This window comes from Danio rerio, chromosome 22 (assembly GCF_052040795.2).
Source record: "Danio rerio strain M-AB ecotype USA chromosome 22, GRCz13ab, whole genome shotgun sequence".
Lineage (NCBI taxonomy): Eukaryota > Metazoa > Chordata > Actinopteri > Cypriniformes > Danionidae > Danio > Danio rerio.
In genome coordinates this window covers 36,421,958-36,447,515 of record NC_141042.1, presented here as the reverse complement: position 1 = coordinate 36,447,515, position 25,558 = coordinate 36,421,958, and the positions used below count along the sequence as shown (strand labels likewise).

The 25,558-nt window shown below is 41.7% G+C and overlaps 1 protein-coding gene and 1 long non-coding RNA gene across 4 annotated transcripts in view; both read left to right on the top strand.

The window, feature by feature from the left end:
• grm7 (glutamate metabotropic receptor 7) overlaps positions 1-25,558 on the top strand; it is a 367,182-nt gene that overhangs the window by 316,609 nt on the left and 25,015 nt on the right.
• On the top strand, positions 604-23,604 carry LOC147831658 (uncharacterized). The gene is made up of 3 exons (XR_015522308.1): positions 604-986; positions 3,179-3,239; positions 21,863-23,604. It is a non-coding gene; the product is annotated as an uncharacterized LOC147831658 (long non-coding RNA).

Genomic DNA, 25,558 nt, shown 5'->3' with positions numbered 1-25,558 from the left:
TACCTACTGCGCCACTGCCTCGCCCTATTATTATTATTATTATTATTATTATTATTAATAGGTAGGAAACTGTATTTTTTTCTACTTTTATCGTTTGACACATGCAAACCACTGCAGAAATCTTCTAATAGGACCATGTCATATACAGTAGAGATACTTAACAAAATAACCTACTATAAATTAAAAATATTAACATATGCTATATATTTTGTTTTCACAAGCTTTGGAGACGTGACATGAATTCCACTTTTAAATAATAGGTCACCTACAGATTTCATCATGAGCCACGGCTGTGTTCAAAATGACATCAATGTTTTCAAAGTGCACTGAGAAGGGAACGAAATTGTCCATATGAAGATCGCTAAACTGGGGCAGCATGGTGGAGTTTGCATATTCTGGCCGTGTTGGCATGAGTTTCCCCCAGAGTCAAAAGACATGCACTATAGGTGAATTGGGTAGGCTAAATTGTCCATAGTGTATGTGTGTGAATGAGTGTGTGTGGATGTTTTGTCAGTGATGGGTTGCGGCTGGAAGGGCATCGACTGTGTAAAACATATGCTGGATAAGTTGGCAATTCATTCCGCTGTGGCGACCCCTGATTAATAAAGGGACTAAGCCGACAAGAAAATGAATGAAGATCGTAAAAACTAAACTGTAAAAATCCTTTGAAAGCGTAGAGATGACTTTAAACTTGCTATGCTTAAAATGAATAGGGCATAGGGGGGAAAACTGGGAATAGAACTATGTTTCTAACTACAGCTCCAGAGCTCCAGAAGTTGTGTTCATTGTAACGACAGATTTGGGAGACACCAAATCAACAAACTATGTTTGTAACGACAGAACTTGCGACCTTAGTTGGCTAAAAATGGTTTTCAAAAATGCACTCCAGGCCTGTTTACTGTCGACTGACTGACTCTGACCAACTGACCTACCCACCCCCTTCCCTAAACCCAACCAATAGTGTTTTCAAAAGTATTCTAGAAAAAGTAAACCTGTCACTGCCGCCTGATTTCGCCATGTTTTTTTAGCCTGTTGTTTAAATTATTATTTTATACTTTTTTGCTTCTGTTTTACCTAGTGCCATTCTTTGCCGGACTTGAACCCCATCATCGCCGTCAACTCTGTCTGCTTTCCAGACGTACAGATGTCACTAGATGTCACATGACAGATGTCATGCTTTTGGCAGTGGGTGGCACTGTAACCATAGATTTTCAGCTTTGCCTTTTTACAATATGACAGAACTGCATGTGTACTTTTTGTAAAGTATAGACTACTACATAGGGTTGGGCGATATTGACCAATTTGGCATCTTACGATATTTAATGTGAAATATCGAGATGGCCATCGTCGTCGTAGATGGAGGGTGGGGGTGGTTGTTAAATATCAATTAATTCATAGCAAATTAATTAATTGTGCCCATAACCAAACCATAAATAAATAAAGTTACAAACAAATGACCACCTGTCAAACACTTTTTTCTGCAGGACTCTGGCATGAATAGGCACAGTGATCTGTGTCGTTCTGATGGCTTTTTCCACAGCTCGTAGAGGAGACGAGATTTCGGTTGAAGTTTACTGTAGTGCATACATTTTCATTGTTTTCACTGCAAAATAATCACAGCGTACACGGATTTAGGAGACATTTATGCAGAATGCATCTTTGCACCTAAAAATGCCAAACGCAGCACTCGGGAACAGATTAAAACAGTTGTTATGTGAACTTGCTGAAGTAAAAAAGCCTGCAACGCTTGCCCCGCCTTTGTGCTCTTCTTATTGGCTCACTGCTCCAGAACTGAATGTGAAATGATTGGTTAATATCAGCTGTCAATCACTCAGTCAATGCCTTCTGCCTTCAGATGACAGGAGCTACAACCGCGAAAATGTGAAGCGCTGAAGATGAGAGAATGAAAATAACACTGACAGATTTCGTTTTAGAAAACATCCACAGTTACTAATATTGGCACAGCTTATTGGTGATCATGTGCTGAATGTTAATACATCATTTACACTTTTCCATAAGTGGGTGAAAAGACTTCCAGTGGCTTCAAGTCCGCTATGAACATGACTAAAACCATTCACTGTAAAGTCTGTGGGACGGGGTTTGCAGGTAACGTTTGCCACTGAATCTACACATTTTAAGCGCGAGATGTACTGTACAATCCTTCTTTTATACTGCGTCAGCTATATGTAACATTAAACACAGCTCATGAAAAGACCGCCATTATTTTTAAGATAACATGCAAATAATAAGTTATGAATCAATAAATATCTTGGCCGGGGCGATGGATCGCGATGCCGGCTTAGCATCGTTAACTTTGTCGGCCATTGGTAATGGACGATGGCATCGTCTATCAGCCCAAAACTACTACTAAATAGCATATAAAAGTTTTGTTGTTTACATTTAATATTGCATTAATTTGCATGTTTTATAAGCTGTGAAATAAAAGCCTCAGTTTGGTGCGAAGTTAGCATTATGCAAAAATCAAGAAAGACTAGTTTGATTCATAGATTAGGCTACATAGGCTATTTAAAAATGTAAATTATATAAGAACTAATAATAACTGTTATTTTCCAAATGGCAAAGGTTGGTTTGTTGGTTGTAGCCTACACTAAATCATAAATAGCCTATCTGTTGAGTTTATGACGCAGCGCTGGTTTGTCAACTCATCTGTGTCAAACTGTGACCAGAAATATCCTTCTTTCAGTTAATATAGGCTTCTCTGAAACTGTGAATATGTCACTTTAATTTTATTTAGGCTAGATTATTATTTTATTTACCAAACCAACACAATCTCACAGCAACTCATTTTTGGTGCTGAAGCAGGTTATTTTTTATTCTTTTTTTCCTTTAAATAATGTAGCCTAGTTGTCTTTTTAATGATTAATGAAGGAATTATAATGCTTTGTTTGATTGCTTATCTTTATTTACAAGTATTTATAGGCTATTTCTGTCTCTTTGTGCCACCTGTGAAGTTGCAAACTGCGGTCATACCTAAAAAACACATTCTTACTTCTTTAGAGTGGCGGGGGTACATGGTGCGGCGGTAATGGCCATATTACAGCCTCCCTTACTGTACCTCTGGCTACATAATTCACGCTCTCCAGAAATGTAGACAGGGGCACGTATCCACAATGAGCCTGTGTTGCAAATGTGCTCAAGTTATAGTACAATTAGTCAGAGTAAACTGTGAATGAGTGAAGCACAAATCCAGGAAAATAATACCTTAAAACAGTAATCAAGTAAATTCATGCACCCCTGTTGAGTAGGACAGTTACTAAAATTTCAGAGCAGTCTGAAACAGTATGGTGTTTAAACCGTTTACTCACTGTAACTGAATAGATGGATGTGATGGCCTAAAAAACATTTCACGGGCACACAGTATGTGCATGTTCCCATTTATTTTCAGGTTTTGAAAACAGAAGTCAGTGTTTTGACTCTGAAAAGCAGAGAGAGGACCTTAGAGAGAGTCTCCGCTGGAGTGTGACCCAAATTCATTAGCCGCACGTTGCCTCCATTAACTTTCCTCACTAAAGCAGAAGCCTTTACAGCCCGACTGTACGCAAATTTGTCTGCGTGAGGAAAGCTGCTATCAGCTGTTTAATGTCTTCTTCTTTATTTTCTACAAATAAATGTATTGGATCAATACAGTTGAAGTCAGAATGGTTAGTCCCCCATTGAGTTTCATTTTCTTTTTAAATAAATCCTGAACGATGTTTAGCAGAGCAAGGAAATGTGCACAGTATGTCTGATAATATTTTTTCTTCTAGAGAAAGTCTTATTTGTTTTATTTCGGCTAGAATATAAGCAGTTTTTTTATTTTTTTTAAAAACATTTTGAGGTCAATCTTATTAGCCATTTTAAGCTATATATATATATATATATATATATATATATATATATATATTTTTTTTTTTTTTTTTTTTTTTTTTTGGATAGTTTACAAAGCAATTATTTGTATTGGTCAAATAACGGTCATATATTAACTCAAGTTTTTTCTCGAGCCTGATATGTTTTGCATACTAATAAACCATCTTTTGCTGAAGTAGATAAACGCTGGTAAAAAAGTAACTTCAGCTCTGCAGAAACTTTCTGTCAGCAGAAAGATGCTAAAACTGAATACAGAACCCCAAAAGTATTATGCTTTTAATGTTGTGCAGAGAATTCGTTGAAAAAAGTGTATGTATGGATGGGTGCAGCCAATGAAGGACTAGACAATGATTGACAAATGACGAATAACTCCACCTGTTAACATCACCTGCCTATATAAGTTAAAGTCAGGAAATTAAAGTTATTGCGCACCTCATGAATGTAACTTTTTTAATTGTAGAAACAAGCTAAGACGTCAAGGAAGATGGCAATACAAACATAATAATAAAAACTGTTAAATTTTGCTATCTAACATCCATAATAATAACTCCTGCATAGCAGTCCCACAACATTCTGACACTCAATGACACTGGAATACCCTTTCAGAAAAAGTCTAGTGGCTGGGAATGAGTTTTTTTACAGTGTCTGCTATATTGTAAATTTTGTGTTTGTGAGTTTACAATGATGAATATGGCCACTGTGTAAATTCACAGTATAGTTACGATCGTATTGCCACATTATATCGTTAATACAACATGATGTATGCCTTCAGTAATTTCCTGAAGATAAATACCTAAAATAATGCAAATGGAACAACTACAGCAGTCGCCATCATCTGATCCCCCATAAAGCAAGAGGTCGCGATGACGTGTGCAGATGTTGTAATGCCGTCCCATTTCTTTGGGGTAAATTTTGAAGCCCTTCCCCTTCACACTCTGTTTCAAGGGCCAAGGGGAAGGGGTAGGGGTACAAAAATAGAATTGGGATTGGGCCATAGTGCTAGTAATCAGTAAATATAAGCATCAGCTGTGTGTGTGTATTCAAGAGGTTATCGGGAACTGGTGTGTGAGTGCCGTTTATGATGGGGAATTTAGTTCAGCTGAATGACAAGGAGTGTTCTCCAGCAGGCTGCATTGAGGATTACAGAATTCTGTGAATTGAATTATTCATTTGTATCCAATACATTGTAAAAAGTTGTTCCAATCGATTTGATTGGGTCAACATAAAGGAATTAAGTTAACTTATTAGTTTTTACAAATTTAAGTGGATCAAGCATAAAACGATTAAGCTAAGGGGAATTATGCATAAAAAGAAAGCCTCACACCATACTCAATATTCCATTTCAGTTAGAAGTACATCAACATAATAAAATGAGTCTCAGAAACTTCATTTTCACACAGACTTGAATCATTCATCACGAAAATAATAACATTTATAGACTTACTTTTTTATTTGCTATTTAAATAAAAATTAATTGCTTTTTATTATTAATTGCTATTTATTTAATTTTTGGGTCATTTGTATTTTATATTATAGCTATATGTCACTAAGTTATATTTACATATTTTACGCACAGATAAGTCTATGTTTACACTAATCTGGATACATTTTTGTCTAAAAAAAACCTCCATGTGCATTTTGTTTGGCAACACAAAAACTGCATTTTTTAAATGTATCCACTTTGGACAGCGTTTTCAAAATGTTTTTGTTCCCTAAAAATGCCATCTCAGTGTGGACAGAAGGCCAAAATGAAGAGAAAAGTATGAGTTTTTAAACAAAAATCTATTAGTGTGGATGTGGCCTAAATGTGGAAGTAGTGTTTTTATTTTTTTTATATTTTAAAATGTGGTTAAATAAAACAAAACTTCCTCATAAAAAAACCTATAATTGTGTTTTCTCAGCTTATTTTAAATATGTAGTTTGAACAAACAACAAATGTCATTTTTTTAGTGTAATACAATTTTAAATATGTGTACTATGATGCTGTGTTCAAACCAGATGCGACATTAGGGCGTAGGGCTAAGGGGAAGGATTAGATAATCTTTCAAACTGAGATTCAGATTTCAGGACCACACTCTACCTAGCGATAAGAACATTTCCCAGAATACACCATCTACAGCTATTTTTTGTCATTATTACGAATTTTTACAACAAACAAGCATATATTTTAATACATTCATAACTGTGTTCGTGTTTTACCATCATGGTTAAAAAAATGCTAAAATAAAAATCGCTACATTCGGTCGCTACATATATAATCCCTAATAATAGCTCCTGTATAACAGTCCCACAACATTCTGTCACTCGACGACACTCGAATATCCTGCCCCCTCTGAAGGTAGAGGTACAAAAATAGAATTTGGATTGGGCCATAGTCTTATTAATAAATTATGGTAAGCTTCAGCTGTGTGTGTAATCAAGGGGTGATCTGGAACTGGTGTGTGAGTGCAGTGCGTGATGGGATTGTAGTTCAGTTGGATGAGAGGGACTGTTCTTCAATAGCCTGCAAGGGCAGCACTGCTTTTGAGTTACTTTGGTTACTACAAATGTTTTGCATCACTCATTTATTTTAAACTAGAAGAACATGTGCATTAAACGATTTTATCTTCCACCTTCCAGCCAATCAGAATCAAGAGTTTAAACAAGCCATTTCATAAAAGTAACTTAAATCATCGTCCTTCTTTATTCTGATGCTCAGTTTGACTATTCAGCAGATCTTCTTGACTACGTTTACACATGCCCAAATGCATTGATCTGCTGTAATATGATTGGCTGACTGGATATTGTTGAACAGGTATACATCATAAAGTTTCTAGCAAGTACAGTGGCCTACACATCAAAAACCAGCACCTTTGTCAAAAGATGCGACTCAGTTCCCAGGCATCTGCACTCCCTAGCAGCATTTCTGTGTTTCACTCCCAAATAAAGAGAAAACATCAATGGGGAAGCGAGCAGAGCTGGGGGAGCTTGGGTTTCATGTTGATCTTGCTTCCTTTGTATGTTTCCTCCTTTCAATTTTTCCTCTTGAAGTGGCCTACTTCCCCAACCTGCCCATTGAAACACTGGCAAACACACACACATAGACTACTGAGGGCTTCAGACAGACAGTCTTTAGCTCGAGGAGGCCTTAGGGGTGTTTTTTTTTTTTTTTTTTTCATCATCAGCTGTGAACGCGGGACCCCGGCGCTCAGATTAGAGCGGTCGACGTGTTGCTGATAGAGTCTGTGTGGGATTTTACTGATGAGACACTTCAGCTCAGTAATGCTCTTCCGGGACCAGGCGTATTCCTGTCTGATTCGCTCAGTAGGAGACACATAAACAATGTGTAGACTGTGTTTTAAGGTGTGAAGGCAACAACTGGTCTTTGAGGCGTTTGACAGGGAGGAGGATGTTTAATTGGGCACGCATGCAGAGACTTTGACTTGGATGAAATAATATCAGTAACACTTTACAATAAGGTTGTGTATGATGCCAGTTATAGGCGACGCAGTGGCGCAGTAGGTAGTGCTGTTGCTTCACAGCAAGAAGATCGCTGGGTCGCTGGTTCGAGCTTCGGCTCAGTTGGCGTTTCTGTGTGGAGTTTGCATGTTCTCCCTGCGTTCGCGTGGGTTTCCTCCGGGTGCTCCGGTTTCCCCCACAGTCCAAAGACATCCAGTACAGCTGAATTGGGTAGGCTAAATTGTCCGTATGAGTGTGTGTGTGTGGATGTTTTCCAGAAATGGGTTGCAGCTGCAAGGGTATCCGCTGCGTAAAAACGTGCTGGATAAGTTGGCGGTTCATTCCGCTGTGGCGCCCCCGGATTAATAAAGGGACTAAGCTGACAAGACAATGAATGAATGAATATTGCTAGTTAATGTTTACTAACATGAACAAGCAATGAGCAACACATTTCTTAGATTTGATTAATTTGTATGCATATTAATTGGATTTAAATGACACATTAGTAAATGTTGGATTATTATAAGCAAATGCTGTACAAGTATTGTTCAGGGTTAGTTCATGTTAGTAAATGCATTGACTAACATTGACTAATGAAACCTTAATATCAAGTGTGACCATAATATCTATATTCTGAAGCTATTTACAGTAAGAAATTTAATTCAACGATAAATATATTTGTTAAAGGTAATTCAATAATAAAAAGGACAAATGTTGTTCCTTTCTAGCTGCTATGGTACTTGCTGAACTTTAGAGTGAAAATAATGTTTATAAACTACAATATTTATAAACAAAGAAATAAAAAAATAAAAAAATTCATTCAAACTTTTCATAGTGTAAATTAGTGAATATTTTTTAAACAATTTAAAATTTGCACCTTTTAACATTACATTGTAGGAAACTTAAAAATAATAGCTTTTTTTTTTTTTTTTACATATTTGTATTGTATTTAATCCTTGTTTTAAGAGATTGTGGAATGGCACTATATTGTTTATATGGCTTGTGTTTGTTTTATACTATTTAAACCTTTGAATATATTTTATAATATTTGTCTGAAACTTAATTCACTATTTTGTTCAATAAATGCAACTTATTTCCAAAATCAATGAGCAATCGTGGACAATATTTATAAATTCTGTAATGACCAATATGATGACAATTATATTTGTTGGCCATAATGCAGCAGCCATAATTTTTAGCTTCTGAAAGTGCAGTGTTTTATAGTGTCTGTGTTCTGAAAGGTGTGAAATGTGCTTCTTGAGACTGGAGTGGCTGAAATCGTTCATTTATTTTACAGCTGCTGATTGTTTTATGGTTCTGTAGGTGTATGAATTACTGTTCACTTTTGTTTTGTTACGGTGAAAGTGCTCTTGCTCAGACAAAAAGGTCTGGTTCTTATACTTCAAAGTGTCTGAAGTGGATGAACTGGAGCATTGCAAACTTTTCTAATGGATCTGGTTCTCCATAAAACACAGTTTGTTCAATCTGTCAGTAAATAGGGACAAACATTTGAGGAATCTTTATTAGTGTATTATTTTGTATTATTTCTTTAATTTTTAATTATTTACCATTTGTAATAATAATAATGGTATAGGTACTGTTGATGTTTAAAGTCAGCTAATAAAACAAACAGGATGTATTTTATGTCGTTATAAATTAACATTACTAATCAAAATTAACATTTAATAGTGGTAATAATAATAATAATAATAACAATAATAATAATAATAATAATAATAATAATAATAATAATAATAATAATACATTTATAATATTAACAATATAAACAACTAAACAAAAACAATTGTTATTAGTATTATTAATAAAGCTGTTCATGTTGTTATTTATATTGTTATTATTATTAACAAACAAACAATCAAAATATAAAAAAATACATGCGTTTGATTATTATTATTATTATTATTATTATTATTATTATTATTATTATTATTATTATTATTATAAATAAACAAATATATAAATAAATAAATAAATAAATAAATAAATAAATAAATAAATAAATAAATAATCAAATGTTTGTTTGATTGGTTATTATTAATATAATAATAATAATAATAATAATAATAATAATAATAAATAGTGTTTTTGTTGTTGTTAAATTGTTATTATTATAAACAACCACACTATTAAATAAATAAATAAATAAATAAATAAATGTTATTTAAATGTTAATATTGCTATTATTTATTATTATTATTATTATTATTATTATTATTATTATTATTTATTATTATTATTATTATTATTATTAGTAGTAGTAGTAGTAGTAGTAGTAGTAGTAGTAGTAGTAATAATAATAATGATAATAATAATAATAATAATAATAATAATAATAATAATAATGATAATAATAATCTTGTTGTTGTTTATATTGTTATGATTTTAAATAAACAAACTATTTAATAAATAAATAAATTAATGATTGTTTGGTGGATTTATTATCTTTATTATTATTATTATTATTATTATTATTATTATTATTATTATTATTACTATCATCATCATTATCATTATCATTATCATCATCATCATCATCAGTAGTATTGGTATTATTATTACCAGTTAATCTTTTTTACAATATTTTAATTCATTTGTTAATATAAATACTACTACTACTACTACTACTACTACTACTACTAATAATAATAATAATAATAATAATAATAATAATATGAAGTAGACGAAGATGAGGAGGGAGGGAGAATAACATTGACTTTAAAAACAGTCTACCTCAGATATAAGCAGAATTAATTACTGTTGAATTGTCACTGAGGGAATGAAGAGGCTTGTCATAATCGTCATAACCATTTTTATAATCGCTCTGAAGCACTTTATTCTATGCGTAGTCACTAATCCACATGACATTTAAGCGAGCATAACCAAAACAGTCATCAAATAGCCAATCATAATGCGTTTGTTCAGCCACAGCCTCTTGTTTCCCCTCCGACGGATGTGTTCTAAAAAAAAAAGCAAGCCTGGTTAGCATTTGCTTCCTGACATACTGATTGTGAACATAATCGGGAATCGTAGCTCTAGCAGGTGCGACTGGTGCAATAAATATCATTATGCGTCTTTTATGCACTCATTTGCATAATCCCAGCCTACATTTGCTTTCCGACTGGAACATCCGTAATTATAAATGCACAAGGATTAACCTACACCCATTTTCACTTCGTTACCAGTTTAAGGCAAGACACTTCAGGGGATAGAGTAAGAAAAATTAAAAATTAAAATAACTAATAGTTTTCACCAGCTGATTGATTACATTAAGAATTTCCTTTTTGTATTACAAGTTTGATGAAGTGTTGTTTAAATATGCAGATTAGCCATTGTTTAGTTAAATAAGTGCTCATTTGCATATATTAGCAACACAACACATCGGAATACATGAGACTGAATACACTGTTCCCCTTCGGTTGGGGAACTTCAGTGCCATGAATGGGAGGATTCGGATCAGAAGCCGCTTATCTGGAGAGTATTGAACGGGCCAATGAATGAAATTAATTGGCAGCGTAAGCTTGCGCAGGTGTGCGACATCTGCAATTATCTCAGCATATAAGCACACCTGAAGCCAGCAGACGCCATCCTTTTCGCTTCAGATCCTTTCTGAGTGAGTCGATGAGGGTTCCTCTTGCTGATCAGCACTTCAGAGCGAACGAGTGTGTCTCCCGGTCCAGAGTGGGTCTTCGCGGTGGCAGACGGTCGAGCTGGGTTACTCCCTTGCCTGCGGTTCTTTGGGTCCGGTCCTCCAGAGCGGTGCGTATAGTTGCAACTTTCCTAAAAGAGCAACACAGTCGTGCAGCACGTCCTTTTCAGGATGGCGCTCCGACTGTGCGTTTCTGGATGCGGGGGTTTCCTGTCTCCGGATGATGGACACGATCACTGCATTGCATGTTTGGGGGTCCAGCATGTTAATGCGGTGCTCGCGGGCGGTTCATGTCGTCATTGCGATGCCATGACCGTTGCACAGCTAAGATCGCGGCTAACTTTCGCAAGAGAGCGAGCCACCCCAGTTGCCTCCTGCTCTAAAAAAGCAGCGGGCGCTCGGGCAGATCTGAGGGTTTCACCGGGAGCTAATCCGCCGCCCACGGGCTCGCGGACCTCTCGCTCCTCACGGCGCTCCATCCAAGCTTCGGGTGGTGAGAGTGATCCGTCTAACCAGATGGTAGCTCTCACACTCGCTGACACCGGAGATCAGATGTCCTCCGCGGCATCGGAGGGTGGGCTTTCACTGTCCGACGAAGATCCGGACCCGCTCGCCCCCTCCGGGCAGGTGAGCGCTGTCAAATCGGATCCTGAAGCGGACATGTTAGCCGTGCTTTCCCGGGCTGCTTCGGCCGTGGGGTTGGAGATGGTTTATCCCCCAGCTCCGCGGCCGGACCGACTAGATGGGTGCTACGTAGAGGACCAGAAGGCGAAGCCTTCGAAGCCTCTCGTCCCCTTCTTCCCGGAAGTGCACAGTAGGCTCACGCAGTCCTGGAGGGCACCTTTCTCTGCCCGTGCTGCGAGTGCCTCCGCCCTCACCGCCCTTGACGGCGGAGCTGCCAGGGGGTATGAGGCGATCCCGTCAGTGGAGCGCGCTATCGCGGTCAATCTTTGTCCGCGCGGCGCCTCTACGTGGCGGGGTTTGCCCCGCCTCCCGTCCAAAGCCTGTAGGTTGTCTGCCTCCCTCGGAGCCAGAGCTTATAAGGCTGCGGGCCAGGCTGCTTCTGCTTTGCACGCGATGGCCACCTACCAGCGCTACCAAGCGCAGGCGCTGGCCGAGCTGCACGAGGGCGGGTCCAACCCAAGCTTATTACATGAGCTGCGCACCGCGACCGACTATGCTCTTCGGACTACTAAGTCCGCCGCGTGTGCGCTGGGGAGGACGATGTCCACACTTGTGGTTCAGGAACGCCACCTCTGGCTAAACCTGGCCGATATGCGCGACGTTGACAAAGTTCGCTTTCTTGACTCGCCCATATCCCAGGCTGGCCTGTTCGGCGACACCGTCGGTGAATTCACCCAGGAATTCAAGGCGGTGAAAGAGCAGTCGGATGCGATGGGCAATGTCATCTATCGGCGTGGCCGTAAGCCCGCTCCGCCCGCCGAGCCATCCACCTCCGCTGTTCCTCGCCGAGGGCGCCCGCCAACGAGTGCTGCCCCGCCCCCGCCTGCGCCTCCGGCCAAGCGGGCGCGGCGTTCACCTCGAAAGCAGGCAGCCCCTCCTGCCCAGGGCGCCGTTAAGTCCGGTAAACGGACCGCGAAGCGTCCCTGAGACAGGCCATCCGGAGAAGAGGAAACTTGCTCTTTCCCCGCTGGAGGGCGGGGCCCCGATAACAACGGTACTTTTCAGTGCCATCAAAACATCAGTAAAAGAGCACTTTTTCCCTTCCCCGGATGTGACTGCACGAGTTCTGCCAGTCCGGGACGCGCTGCCTTCCGGCTCGCAGACTCTACGTGCTTCGCCAGTGGCTCACGAGCGCTGGGGGGACGGTCTCCCTTTCCTCAGCCCTCCAGCCCCCTCTCCGGAGTCAGGGTGCGGAGCCAGAGCGAATCGCTCTCCTCCAGCTCTTCCGCGGGACCCTCGTGCTTCCCGGATCAGCACACCCACTCCGCGCTGCCCCACCGCTGGTACGTCAGCGATTGTAGCGATGACTCCATTAGCGAGGGCTCTGCCTGCCTGGTTAGCGCGGGCCAGCCCCTCGCGGTGGCTCATACGCACAATCAGACTCGGTTACGCGATTCAGTTCGCGAAACGGCCCCCCAAGTTTACGGGCGTGTATTTCTCCAGGGTCAACCCCCTGTCCGCCCCTGTCTTGCGAGAGGAGATTGCTGCCCTCCTGGCGAAGGGTGCAATCGAGCCGGTTCCTCCAGCCGAGATGGAGAGTGGGTTTTACAGCCCATACTTCATCGTACCCAAAAAGAGCGGTGGGTCACGGCCAATCCTAGATCTGCGCGTTTTGAACCGCTGTCTGCACAAGCTGCCGTTCAGAATGCTCACGCAGAGGCGCATTCTCCAATGCGTTCGTCCTCGGGATTGGTTTGCAGCCATAGACCTGAAGGACGCGTATTTCCATGTCTCCATTCTTCCACGCCACCGCCAATTTCTGCGGTTTGCGTTCGAGGGTCGAGCGTGGCAGTACAAGGTCCTCCCCTTCGGGCTCTCTCTGTCTCCGCGGGTCTTCACCAAACTCGCGGAGGGTGCCCTAGCGCCCCTTCGGCTCGCGGGCATTCGCATACTCAATTATCTCGACGACTGGCTGATTTTAGCCCACTCGCGGGAGCAATTGATTATGCACAGGGACAAGGTGCTTCGGCATCTCCGCCTACTGGGGCTTCAGGTCAACCGAGAAAAGAGCAAACTCGCCCCCGTGCAGAGGATTTCTTTTCTCGGGATGGAGCTGGACTCGATCACCATGGTAGCGCACCTCTCCGAGGAACGCGCTCGCCTGTTGCTGAACTGTCTGAGGGAGCTCGACAGCAAACTAGTGGTCCCACTGAAGTTCTTTCAGAGGCTCCTGGGGCATATGGCATCCGCAGCCGCCGTCACGCCGCTCGGGTTGCTCCATATGAGACCACTTCAGCACTGGCTTCACGATCGGGTCCCCAGACGCGCATGGCACGCGGGCACACACCGGGTCTCGGTTACTGCGCTGTGTCGCCGCGCCCTCAGCCCTTGGAACGACCCCTCGTTCCTACAGGCCGGTGTGCCTCTAGGACAGGCGTCCAGCCATGTTGTTGTTTCAACAGACGCTTCCAACACGGGTTGGGGGGCCGTGTGTCGCGGGCATGCGGCTGCGGGCCTCTGGAAGGGTGCCCAGCTGCATTGGCATATCAATCGCCTAGAGCTGTTGGCAGTGTTCCTCGCTCTCCACCGCTTTTTACCGGTGCTGGAGCGGCAACACGTGCTGGTCAGGACGGACAGTATGGCGGCGGCGGCGTATATCAACCGCATGGGGGGTATGCGCTCTCGCCGCATGTCTCAGCTCGCCCGCCGTCTGCTCCTCTGGAGTCACCCGCGGCTGAAATCGCTGCGCGCCATTCACGTCCCAGGCACGCTCAATCGTGCAGCCGATGCGCTCTCACGACAGCTGTTACGCCCTGGAGAATGGAGACTCCACCCCGAGTCTGTTCAGCTGATATGGGCGCGATTCGGGGAGGCCCAGATCGATCTGTTTGCTTCCCCCGAGAACGCTCACTGCCAGTTGTTTTTTTCCCTGACCGAGGGCTCTCTCGGCACGGATGCACTGGCCCACAGCTGGCCTCGGGGCATGCGCAAGTATGCGTTTCCCCCAGTGAGCCTGCTCGCGCAGTTTCTGTGCAAGGTCAGGGAGGACGAGGAACAGGTTCTGCTAGTTGCGCCCCTTTGGCCCAACCGAACCTGGATATCAGAGCTCTCACTCCTCGCGACGGCCCTCCCCTGGCGGATCCCTTTGAGAGAGGACCTACTCTCTCAGGGACAGGGCACCATCTGGCACCCTCGCCCCGATCTTTGGAACCTCCACGTGTGGTCCCTAGACGCGAGGAAGACTTAGGTAACCTACCGACTGCGGTGGTTAATACCATCACTCAGGCTAGAGCCCCCTCCACGAGGCGCGCCTACGCCCTGAAGTGGAGTCTATTCACTGAATGGTGCGTCTCTCGCAGAGAAGACCCCCGAAATTGCCAGATTAGTGTTGTGCTCTCTTTCCTTCAAGAGAAGTTGGACAGCAGGCTGTCGCCCTCCACTCTCAAGGTTTACGTGGCCGCCATCTCCGCTTATCATAGCGCGGTAGCTGGCGGCACCGTGGGAAAGCATAACCTGGTCATCCAGTTCCTTAGGGGTGCTAGGCGAATTAATCCATCTCGCCCCCCTCTCATGCCCTCTTGGGATCTCGCCCTCGTTCTCACGAGTCTGCGATCCGATCCCTTTGAGCCACTCGAATCAGTATCTCTAAGATTTCTGTCCCTGAAGACAGCTCTGCTGGTTGCGTTGGCCTCCATCAAGAGGGTCGGGGACCTGGAGGCATTTTCGGTCAGTGACTCGTGCCTGGAATTCGGGACGGATTACTCTCACGTCATCCTGAGACCCCGCCCCGGTTATGTGCCCAAGGTTCCTACCACCCCCTTTAGAGATCAGGTAGTGAACCTGCAAGCGCTGCCCCCGGAGGAGGCAGACCCAGCCCTTTCTTTAATTTGTCCAGTTCGCGCTCTGCGCATTTATGTGGACCGTACTCAGAATTTTAGATCATCTGAGCAGCTCTTTGTCTGTTATGGCGGTCGGCAGCAGGGAAGTGCCGTATCAAAACAAAGATTATCCCACTGGATTGTGGATGCCATTTCACTCGCTTATTCGAGTCGAGGTCAGCCGTGTCCCCCGGGAGTTCGTGCACACTCCACTCGGAGCGTTGCATCCTCTTGGGCGCGTGCACGCGGCGCCTCTCTAACAGACATCTGTAGAGCTAACACATTTGCAAGGTTTTACAATCTGCGAGTGGAGCCGGTTTCCTCAAGGGTATTAGGTAACCCTTTGGTGATTGAGGAGACAACTCGGTAGGGTGTTGAAACACGCTTGCGGCGCCATTCTCCCTAACACGGAGGTACGTGCGCCTTTTTTATCTGTCAGTAAAGTTCCCCGTCAGGTGAGCCCTGCAGATTCCTCCGTGGCCCCCAGCACTGACTCAGCGGAGGAGTCACTTGCTGGCCCACTACGTTGTAGGTCTGCCCGCTGGTCAGCCCGCGTTTTGGGTATAGGTGCCTGCTATGCGTGATCCCCACTAGGCGATCCCATATGCTTATTCCGCCACGGTTAAGTCCCCCCCCTGGGTGGACCCGTGTCTTCCCTCTCCGCTAACCACTCTTTTGCTATGCGTACTCCCCCTTTTTAGGGCTAGTCCATAGGTAAATTCTGCCATCTATCCCCCCTTGGGTAACGGATGGCCTCCGCAGCGTCCTCCCTATCGGGATTGCACGCTTCCCAACGTACTGTCGTATTTCCTAGAATTATCTAGATGCTCACGACTTCCCAAAAAATATATCTAAATCCGTAAAACTTCTGTTGAAGTAGGATAAATTAGGGCCAGGGACACGTTGGAGGACCACGCCCCCCATGATGTGGGTGCGTCACGCTTGCTTGACTATCTCCTCATCGGGGGTGTTGGTAAGGTGCAGTCATTATGGCGCTTTCCATATTCTCCCATTCATGGCACTGAAGTTCCCCAACCGAAGGGGAACGTTCGAGGTTACAGAAGTAACCCTTCGTTCCCCGAGGAGGGGAACGGAAGTGCCATATTCCGTCGCCATAATGACTGTCCCTTAGCTGTTTGAAAGTCTCTTCAGCTTAAAAGGATGGCGTCTGCTGGCTTCAGGTGTGCTTATATGCTGAGATAATTGCAGATGTCGCACACCTGCGCAAGCTTACGCTGCCAATTAATTTCATTCATTGGCCCGTTCAATACTCTCCAGATAAGCGGCTTCTGATCCGAATCCTCCCATTCATGGCACTTCCGTTCCCCTCCTCGGGGAACGAAGGGTTACTTCTGTAACCTCGAACGTTAATTGTGTCTTTTTGGGTAGTTTCTGCTTAGTAAACTGGAAAAAATACACGTTATACAGTTGACGTCAGAAATTTTTACAGTATATCTGATAATATTATTTCTTCTGACGAAAGTCTTATTTGTTTTATTTCGGCTACAATAAAATAAGTTTTTATTTTTTTTAAAAAACATTTTAAGATCAATATTATTAGCGCTTTTGAGCTATATTTGTTTTGGATTGTCTCCAGAACTAACCAGTTATACAATGACTTGCCTTATTACCCTAACTTTACCCTAATTAACCCAGTTAAGCCCTCAAATGTAACTTTAAGCTGAATACTAGTATCTTGAAGAATATCTAGTCAAATATTATGTTGTGTTATCATAGCAAAGATAAAAGAAATATGTTATTAGAAATGAGTTATTAAAACTATTGTGATTAGAAGTGTGTTTTGCTAAAATTGCAAAAAAAAAAAAAAATATATATATATATATATACAAGGAGGATAATAAATCTGACTTCAACTGTACATGCTGGTGCTTTTGGTCAGCATGTAGTCCAGCTGGACAATGAATCACAGAAAGCTCACGTGTAGAGCAGGTGTATAGAGATGTCAGAGGTCGAGAAAGGTCAGAGATGTGGCCAGACCTGCAGGTGTTCAGCTTTGTTTGTTGTCGCGGCTGAATGAACTGTCGAAAACAGACCTGCAGACGTCTGGGTGCTGACCACGTGCGACAAGTGACTAAAAGCTGGAAGCAAAAACACTGTATAAAACTACGGAAAACACAGACAATCCAATTATGTTTGCAGATGAGATTTTAAAACAACAATTACAGGGAGGAGAACAGACTGTCATCTGCAGTTGTGAACTTTTTTGCACATATACAATTAAATTCGATTTCAATGAATGTTTATTTCTAAAGCGCTTTTACAATGTAGATTGTGTCAAAGCAGCTTAACATAGAAGTTCTATTAAATTGAAAGTGAGTTTTACCATTTTTGAGTTCGTTCAGTCAATCTCCAGCATCATTGAATTAGATTGGACCATTAGCATCTAGCTCAAAAAAGCTAAAAAAAATAATATATATATATATATATATATATATATATATATATATATATATATATATATATATATATATATATATATATATATATAATTTATATATACGGTTGAAGTCAGAATTATTAGCCCTCCTTTGAATTTTTTTGATTTTTTAAATATTTCCGAAATGATTTATTCTTTAATATTCACCAAGGAGCGTGCATTTAGCAAAGCCATCCTCGGCGGTGCTCGGCAGTGAGCAGAATCCATTGAGCATCGGGCGAGCGAACCATCATGAATTGAAGCATCGAAGCGGTCCCTCCAGCGGCCATCCCGTAAAGATGTATTTAACTTTCGAGAGAAGCCTCCTAGAGTACCCTGTTTCCTCCTCCGCTTGCGATGTTTGAGGCAGAGCAGCCACCGACACAAAAACTCTGGGATGTAGTTGGGGACAGCGTCAGAGTTGTTGTTGGAATTATTCATAGAACATGTCTCGTTAAAACTCACAGTGTACGAAGTAGTAGCCATAACTACCTCTTTTATGGCGAAAAGAGTATAACGATCATAAGTAAAAATGGTACAACTGATGATTGGCGATAAAAGCAATAAAAACAGTAAAAACAACGGTAAAATATATGGATAACAGAGAGGCAGACGGCAAGCCAAACAGCCTGGCACCATCTTGCCACCTGTCATCACCAGATAAGAAGGTGTCTGGTGCATACGAAGAGGAGTGAGTGTGTACACAAAGTATACAAAAAACAGGATTGTAATTATAAATGACGGTCTTTGTGTGATATATATAACATTGAAAATACAACAAACATGATCATAATTGTAGGATTTAAAACCATTTACACATTTACCGTGCTCACCACCAATGGCAGCAACACTTTTCCCTGCATCACTTTTCCCTGGTACATTCCCTTTCCGTATATAATCTGTTGTTGTAAATGTGTTTCATCACTGGTAAAATTGTTTTGCGTCTTGTTAACTTTTTCTAAAATGTAAATTTGTTTTATCCTTGGTAATTATTTTTTCTTATGTAATTGTGTCTTATGATTGGTAAATTCATTCATTCATTTTCTTGTCGGCTTAGTCCCTTTATTAACCTGGGGTCGCCACAGTAGAATGAACCACCAACTTATCCAGCAAGTTTTTACGCATCGAATGCCCTTCCAGCCGCAAATCATCTTTGGGAAACATCCACACACACACAATTTAGCCTACCCAATTCACCTGTACCACATGTCTTTGCACTGTGGGGGAAACCGGAGTACCCGGAGGGAACCCACGCGAACACAGGGGGAACATGCAAACTCCTCACAGAAAAGCCAACTGAGCCGAGGATCAAACCAGCGACCTTCTTGCTGTGAGGCAAACGTGCTACCCACTGCTCTACTACGTTGCTATGATTGGTAAAATTGTTTTTAAAATTTTAATTTGTCTTGAGCTCTGTAAAAGTGTTTCACACTTTGTAATGTTAGTTTGCCCTTCCAGCCAAAACCCAACAGTGGAAACACTCGTACTCAACGGCCAACTCAGCTTATTCAATTCCCCTATAGTGCATGTGTTTGGATTGTGGAGGAAACCGGAGCACCCGGAGGAAACCCACGCCAAAACGAGGAGAACATGTGGAACTCCACATAGAAATGCCAACTGGCCCAACCAGGACTTGAACTAGCGACCTTCTTGCTGTGAGGCGATTATGCTACTGTGACTCCCTAAAACTACATCAAAATTATAAAAAAATAATACCAATGTATCAGATTTGTTGTTTAATGAATTTCCCAAACTTAGAGACTGACTAATTGTAACAAAATTACACTATGACTACTACTTCACTTTTGCTGGTATCAAACCGGCGACCTTCCGCATGGGAGTCGGTTGCTCTACAAAGGAGGCTAAAGGCTGATTTATACTTCTGCGTCAAACACCGGCGTATGCTATGGCGCTGACGCATAGCCCTTCGCCGTGGCCATCGGCGTCACTGACGTGCACCTCTCAAAAAATGTAACTACACGTCGCAACAACGCGTAGCGCAAGCTCTGTGATTGGTCGGCTTGGTAGCGCTGACGAGTCTGGGCGGGACCGAGAGCCGCGCGAATGGCGCGAGCTAGACGCGAGCACAATGGAGCGATTGTTACAAGTGTGGAGTCCCGTGAAGGAGCTCTTGATGGAAAGTTTTGTTTTGTGTTTACCTCACAGTTTAAGTTGTTGCACGTCCGTCGGTTCCTGCCTTAAAATGAGCGAGTTTAAGCCACTTGTACATCCCGGAAGTGTTCAGGAAAAGCAAAACAGAAGCGAAGAAACTCGACACAGGGGAACATTTACACCTCACTGCCAACTAGCGTTTTGGAAGTGTTAATGCAGACCAACAGAGACAGCGCGCAGAAGTATAAATGCACAGCTGTGCGCGTTGCCTGCGCAGTGAGTTACGCCGGCGACTTGACGCAGAAGTATAAACCAGGCTTAAAGATCATGGCCACTAGCATCTGTCGCTAGAGCACCTTTAGAGGTCAGAGGAGTGAGGTCTACCTGCACAGCACTTAGTAGCTGGCCTCCATTACACTCACAGCCTTAAACCTCGATGTCCTCCAGGTCATGGCACCAATGTAACCCCTCCGGTCCTATACGCCACCCAACCTGCTTCGAGCTGATATTGAACCAGCAACCTTCTGCTTGGGTGTGGTTGCTCTACCAAGGAGGCTAAAGATCATGGCCATTAGCGTCTGTCGCGAGAGCACCTTTTGAGGTAAGAGGATTGAGGTTTACCCGCACAGCACTTAGTAGCTGGCCTCTGTTAAACTTCTTACTATATTGAAAGCATGAAATAACTTCAGTAGAATGAATATTACATGTGAAGACATTGAATCAATGCCAACTGGGTTTCATTTGAAACAACAAAGCAGGTTTGTTTTTTTCTGTAAATGAATATGCAATTTGAGTGAAAAAAGCAAGTGTGCTGTGTTTTGGATACAGCGCGTACACGAGTGTTGACCCATGTTTAATGCAGGGGGCTGTTTTATTTATGCCATCTGTGGTCTTCCCATGTGGATTTAGGTCAGTGAACGCAGGTGCTCTGATTTTACAGCGATGTTTCATGCTGTCTCTACATTTACGCTGGGGTTGCACATTTGCATACATGTGGATGCGCATCAAAGCGTAGGATCAGATGTATACTGTATATGCATGTCAAACAGAAGGGGCATTTTTAAGGTGCTAGTACTATATCAACAATACTTTCTTTTTTTTTTTGTTCTGGATTGTACAGCAAGCTAATTTGTAATGTATACAGTAGTTCTTTTTAAGATTAGTTCTGCCAGTTAAGCATCGTTTTACACTCTGAGCGACTTAAATATGACATAACACATCATGAAGTGAAGCTATTGTAGATCTGCCCATTCACTCTGACAGAAGTGGGTTGCGTTGTGCGGCTCCATGGGTCTCGGTTAAGACAGGACTTCTTTTAATGTGCAATACAGTTCTCAGTCATTGCTGGACATTATTCCAAGTAGATAGCTATTGGTATTAGTAAAATAAAGTCAAATTATTAAAAAGCCAACAACCGATTTGTCTAAACAAAGATTTGAGGTCACATAACTAATTTAGTTTGTTTAAATCTCTTTGTTAAAATGAAGATGCACGTTATGCACATTATTAGAACATTCTAATATATATATCAGATATACATTTTTAATTTAATTATAAAGAAAAGTGTGAATTGCAAGATGCTGTATCTATAGACCCACAATGAGATGTCGAAGTATAATAAATATATAGCAAAAACTACAAAAAATTAAACTATTAAAAACAGCGTAAGTAGGTGACGCGGTGGTGTAGTTGGTAGTGCTGTTGCCTCACAACAAGAAGGTCACTGGTTAGAGCCTCGGCCGTGTCAGTTGGCATTTCTGTGTGGAGTTTGCATGTTCTCCCCATGTACACGTGGGTTTCCTCCAGGTGCTCCGGTTTCCCTCCAAGGACATGTGGTAGTTACCATGGGTAATTTTCTCATTTATTTAATAATATTTTAAAAACAACTAGAAAGAATCTCTTTAGGTTAACTAATACAGCATTTTTTTTTATATATATTTTATAATTAACATATTAAATTAAAAAGAAAAAAAGAATCTCATGTATAACACATTACTTTAGTTTTCCAGGGTTAGTCTTCTGCATAATCCTCTGTCCGTTAAGTGACATTATTATCAATTAAAATAAATCACATTCATTTACAACATTTAATTGGAATTAGCTTTTTTGGTAACTCAGCAATAAAACAAACAAACAACATAAATTAAATTATGTCAAATTAAAAATTATGATCCTTTTAAAGGTATTTGCCCCAACCCCCTCCATCATACTTACTTCTCTTCTCAGATGGATTGGTGGGCCAAAGCAAAGGTTACAATGGGCCAACTTTGGCCCTAGGCCCTACTTTGTTCATCTCTGAATAGGGCCACGTTCACACAGTACAGTTATGAGTATTTTGCTACATTATATGGTCATGATAACATCATATCATTACCTTCAGTGATTTCCAAAAGATAGATACGCACATATAATGCAACTGGAATAACTACAGCAGTCATGATCGTCGACCTCATATGAAGCAGGAGATTGCGATGACATGATGTGTGCAGGTGCTGTAGTGCTGTCCAAATTCTTACAGGTAAAATTTGAAACCCTTGGTTTCAAGGGTGAAGAGAAAGGAGAAGCAGTAGGGGTACAAAAACAGAATTGGAATTGGGCCTAAGTTACAATCTAGGCTTGCATAAATACCTTGTGACATTCCTGTCAAATGACATCATCATGCAGTTTCAGAAATCCTGCTAAAACAATTAAAACCCATTTGACGTGGCGACAGGCTTTATTTTTCCTTCATTGAGCCAAAGGGACGTTCCTCTTGTTGTCGTTGTCACTGCAGTGGATAGTGGAAATGAAGCGCTCTTTGAAAACACAGTTCAATAAAGCTCTTTGTGTTTTTGTCGAGCTGCCGTTACCCATTTCAAGCTGAATTACCTAGCGAAAAAAAGTGCTTCTTAAGGAAAAGAAAAGGCTCTTTAGATGACAAAAAGCTTTGTCCCTTTGTGCGCAAGGTGATCCAAGAGTATATGCGCAAATTTTCCGCCTACTGTACGTCTCCAGCGATTGCGCTTCTCAGTGCTGCCAAATGTGTCCTCTTCATCCAGCGTGACGGTAAACTACATCACAGCACACTTAGAGTCGACTTCCCCTGTCACTATATGTATGTCACTTTATATAATAAGTCCCTTCCTGTTTGATGCTCCTGTAGCATTCGGGAAGCCTCTCATGTGGCACGCGTAGGCAGTTTTGCTTCCTCCATAGGTGGCATTCTCTGAAAGTTAGAAAAAAAATGAGGATCTGTTTCAAAAACGATGAATTAAGACAGGGATGTCACTATGAAAAGGATTTAGCCTTGGGTTGAGAGTAGTGTGTGAGTTGTACACTGTAAAAGCGAACCATTTTAACATTGGATTAGCTTTAGTTATTTGATTTTTAACTCAATAAAATTTAAGCTGAAAATAGCTTCGTTCTTTTAGGTGTAACAAGTGGAAATAATTTTTAAATTCATTTATAGGTTTAAAAAACAAAACAAAAAAAATCTGGATTTAAGGCAGTTTCACAGGACTAGGTTGTGGCTGGAAGGGCTGAATGACAAGAGTCTTTCACATATAATCAGAATAAGCATGTGCAATTAATAAGAAGCGTTCTCATATCTTTTGAGAGTTTGTTATTTGACGTAAAACGTAGGTAAAGCGTTTGCATAGAAAGACACTGCAGCACTGCTGAAGAGTGTGTGCGTTTGCAGCGGTTTGGCTGATAAATATGAATTAGTAGCAAAATTGTTAGTGGTGCCAAACAGCATTTCCCCTGGTTTACGTCCTCTCTACAACACACCGCTAATGCTAGACACTGTGCATGTAATCAATCATTTTTAACAAATAAAATACTCACAGGTCGTGGCTTACAATCCACGGCTTCTGCTATTATGGTTGGAGCTGCTCCTTCTCTGAGGAGGTTTAGCTGAATCCAGCAGTAAACGGAGAGAGTTTCAGGAAGCTGTCCTTTGTCAGATGCTATATATATATATATAATTTTCTGGAACATAATTTAATTAGGCGACGCAGTGGCGCAGTAGGTAGTGCTGTCGCCTCACAGCAAGAAGGTTGCTGGGTCGCTGGTTCGAGCCTCAGCTGGGTCAGTTGGCGTTTCTGTTTGAAGTTTGCATGTTCTCCCTGCGTTCGCTCCGGATGCTCCAGTTTTCCCCACAATCCAAAGACATGCGGTACAGGTGAACTTGTCCGTAGTGTGTGTTTGTGTGTGTGTGTGTGTGTGTGTGTGTGTGTGTGTGTGTGTGTGAATGAGTGTGTGTGGATGTTTCCCAGATTCCCAGTTGTGGCTGGAAGGGCATCCGTTGCATAAAAACGTGCTGGATAAGTTGGCGGTTCATTCTGCTGTGGTGACCCCGGATTAATAAAGGGACTAGCCAAAAAGAAAATGAATAAATGAATGAATAATTAAATTAAACTGTACCCGGAGGAAACGGGAAGAGAACATGCAAACTCCACAAAGAAATGCCAACTGACCCCACTTAGGCTCGAACCAGCGACCTTCTTGCTGTGAGGCGACAGCACTACCTGCCATTTATTATTATTATTATTATTATTATTATTATTAGTATTATTATTATTATTATTATTATTATTATTATTACTTAAATACAGATCAGTGCAAAGTGTTTTCCACTATTTAAAGGTCACACCCACTTTCCCAAACCCCCTTTTAATTTGCAACTTAGTTGAAGGTAGAACCAATGGCAGCACAAAGCTAAAAGCTTTTTTACTGCCTATTCCACATCTGTGTTTTCCTTTGGACAAGAAAACAATAAAACACTGCAGGAATGAACAAATGAAGACTCAAGATAGATTGCCAGGTTTAGCATATGATCGCGGCAGGAGCCGGTGCGCCAATTGAATTCTTATCTATTCAAATTGCATGTTGTCACAAGGTGGCAGATTGTGGATTTGTCTGTTGCTGGTGTTAATGAGGTTGTCATAGATGATGCGTTTAGGTGATTTAATACGGTAGATGTTGGTTTTTAATCTGGGGGATGTGTTTTAGGGTGCTGCAGTGTTTGTTTAAGCTTTTCCAAGGTGGTTTTTGTTTTAGATAGCATCAGACTTAGACAATTCTGTGACAATCGATTTTATTCATTCATTCATTAATTGTCTTCTGATTAGTGCCTTATTTATCAGGGTTTGCCATAGCGGAATGAACCGCCAACTATTCCTGCATATGTTTTGCGCAGTGGATGCCCTTCCAGCCACAGCCCAGTGTGTATGGATACATCCATACACACTCATTCACACTCATTCACACACACACACACACACACACACACACACACACACACACACACACACACACGCACACACACACACACACACGCACACACACACACACAACATGCAAACTCCAAACAGAAATGCCAATTGGTCCAGTCAGGACTCGAACCAGCAACCTACTTGCTTTGAGGTGACAGTGCTAATCACTAAGCCACCATGCTACTGACAGTCAATTTTAATATTGTGTATTGTTTATTTTAAACGAACAATTATGTACCTACAATGAACCCACTTTGCTTTATATACTATTAACCTTCGG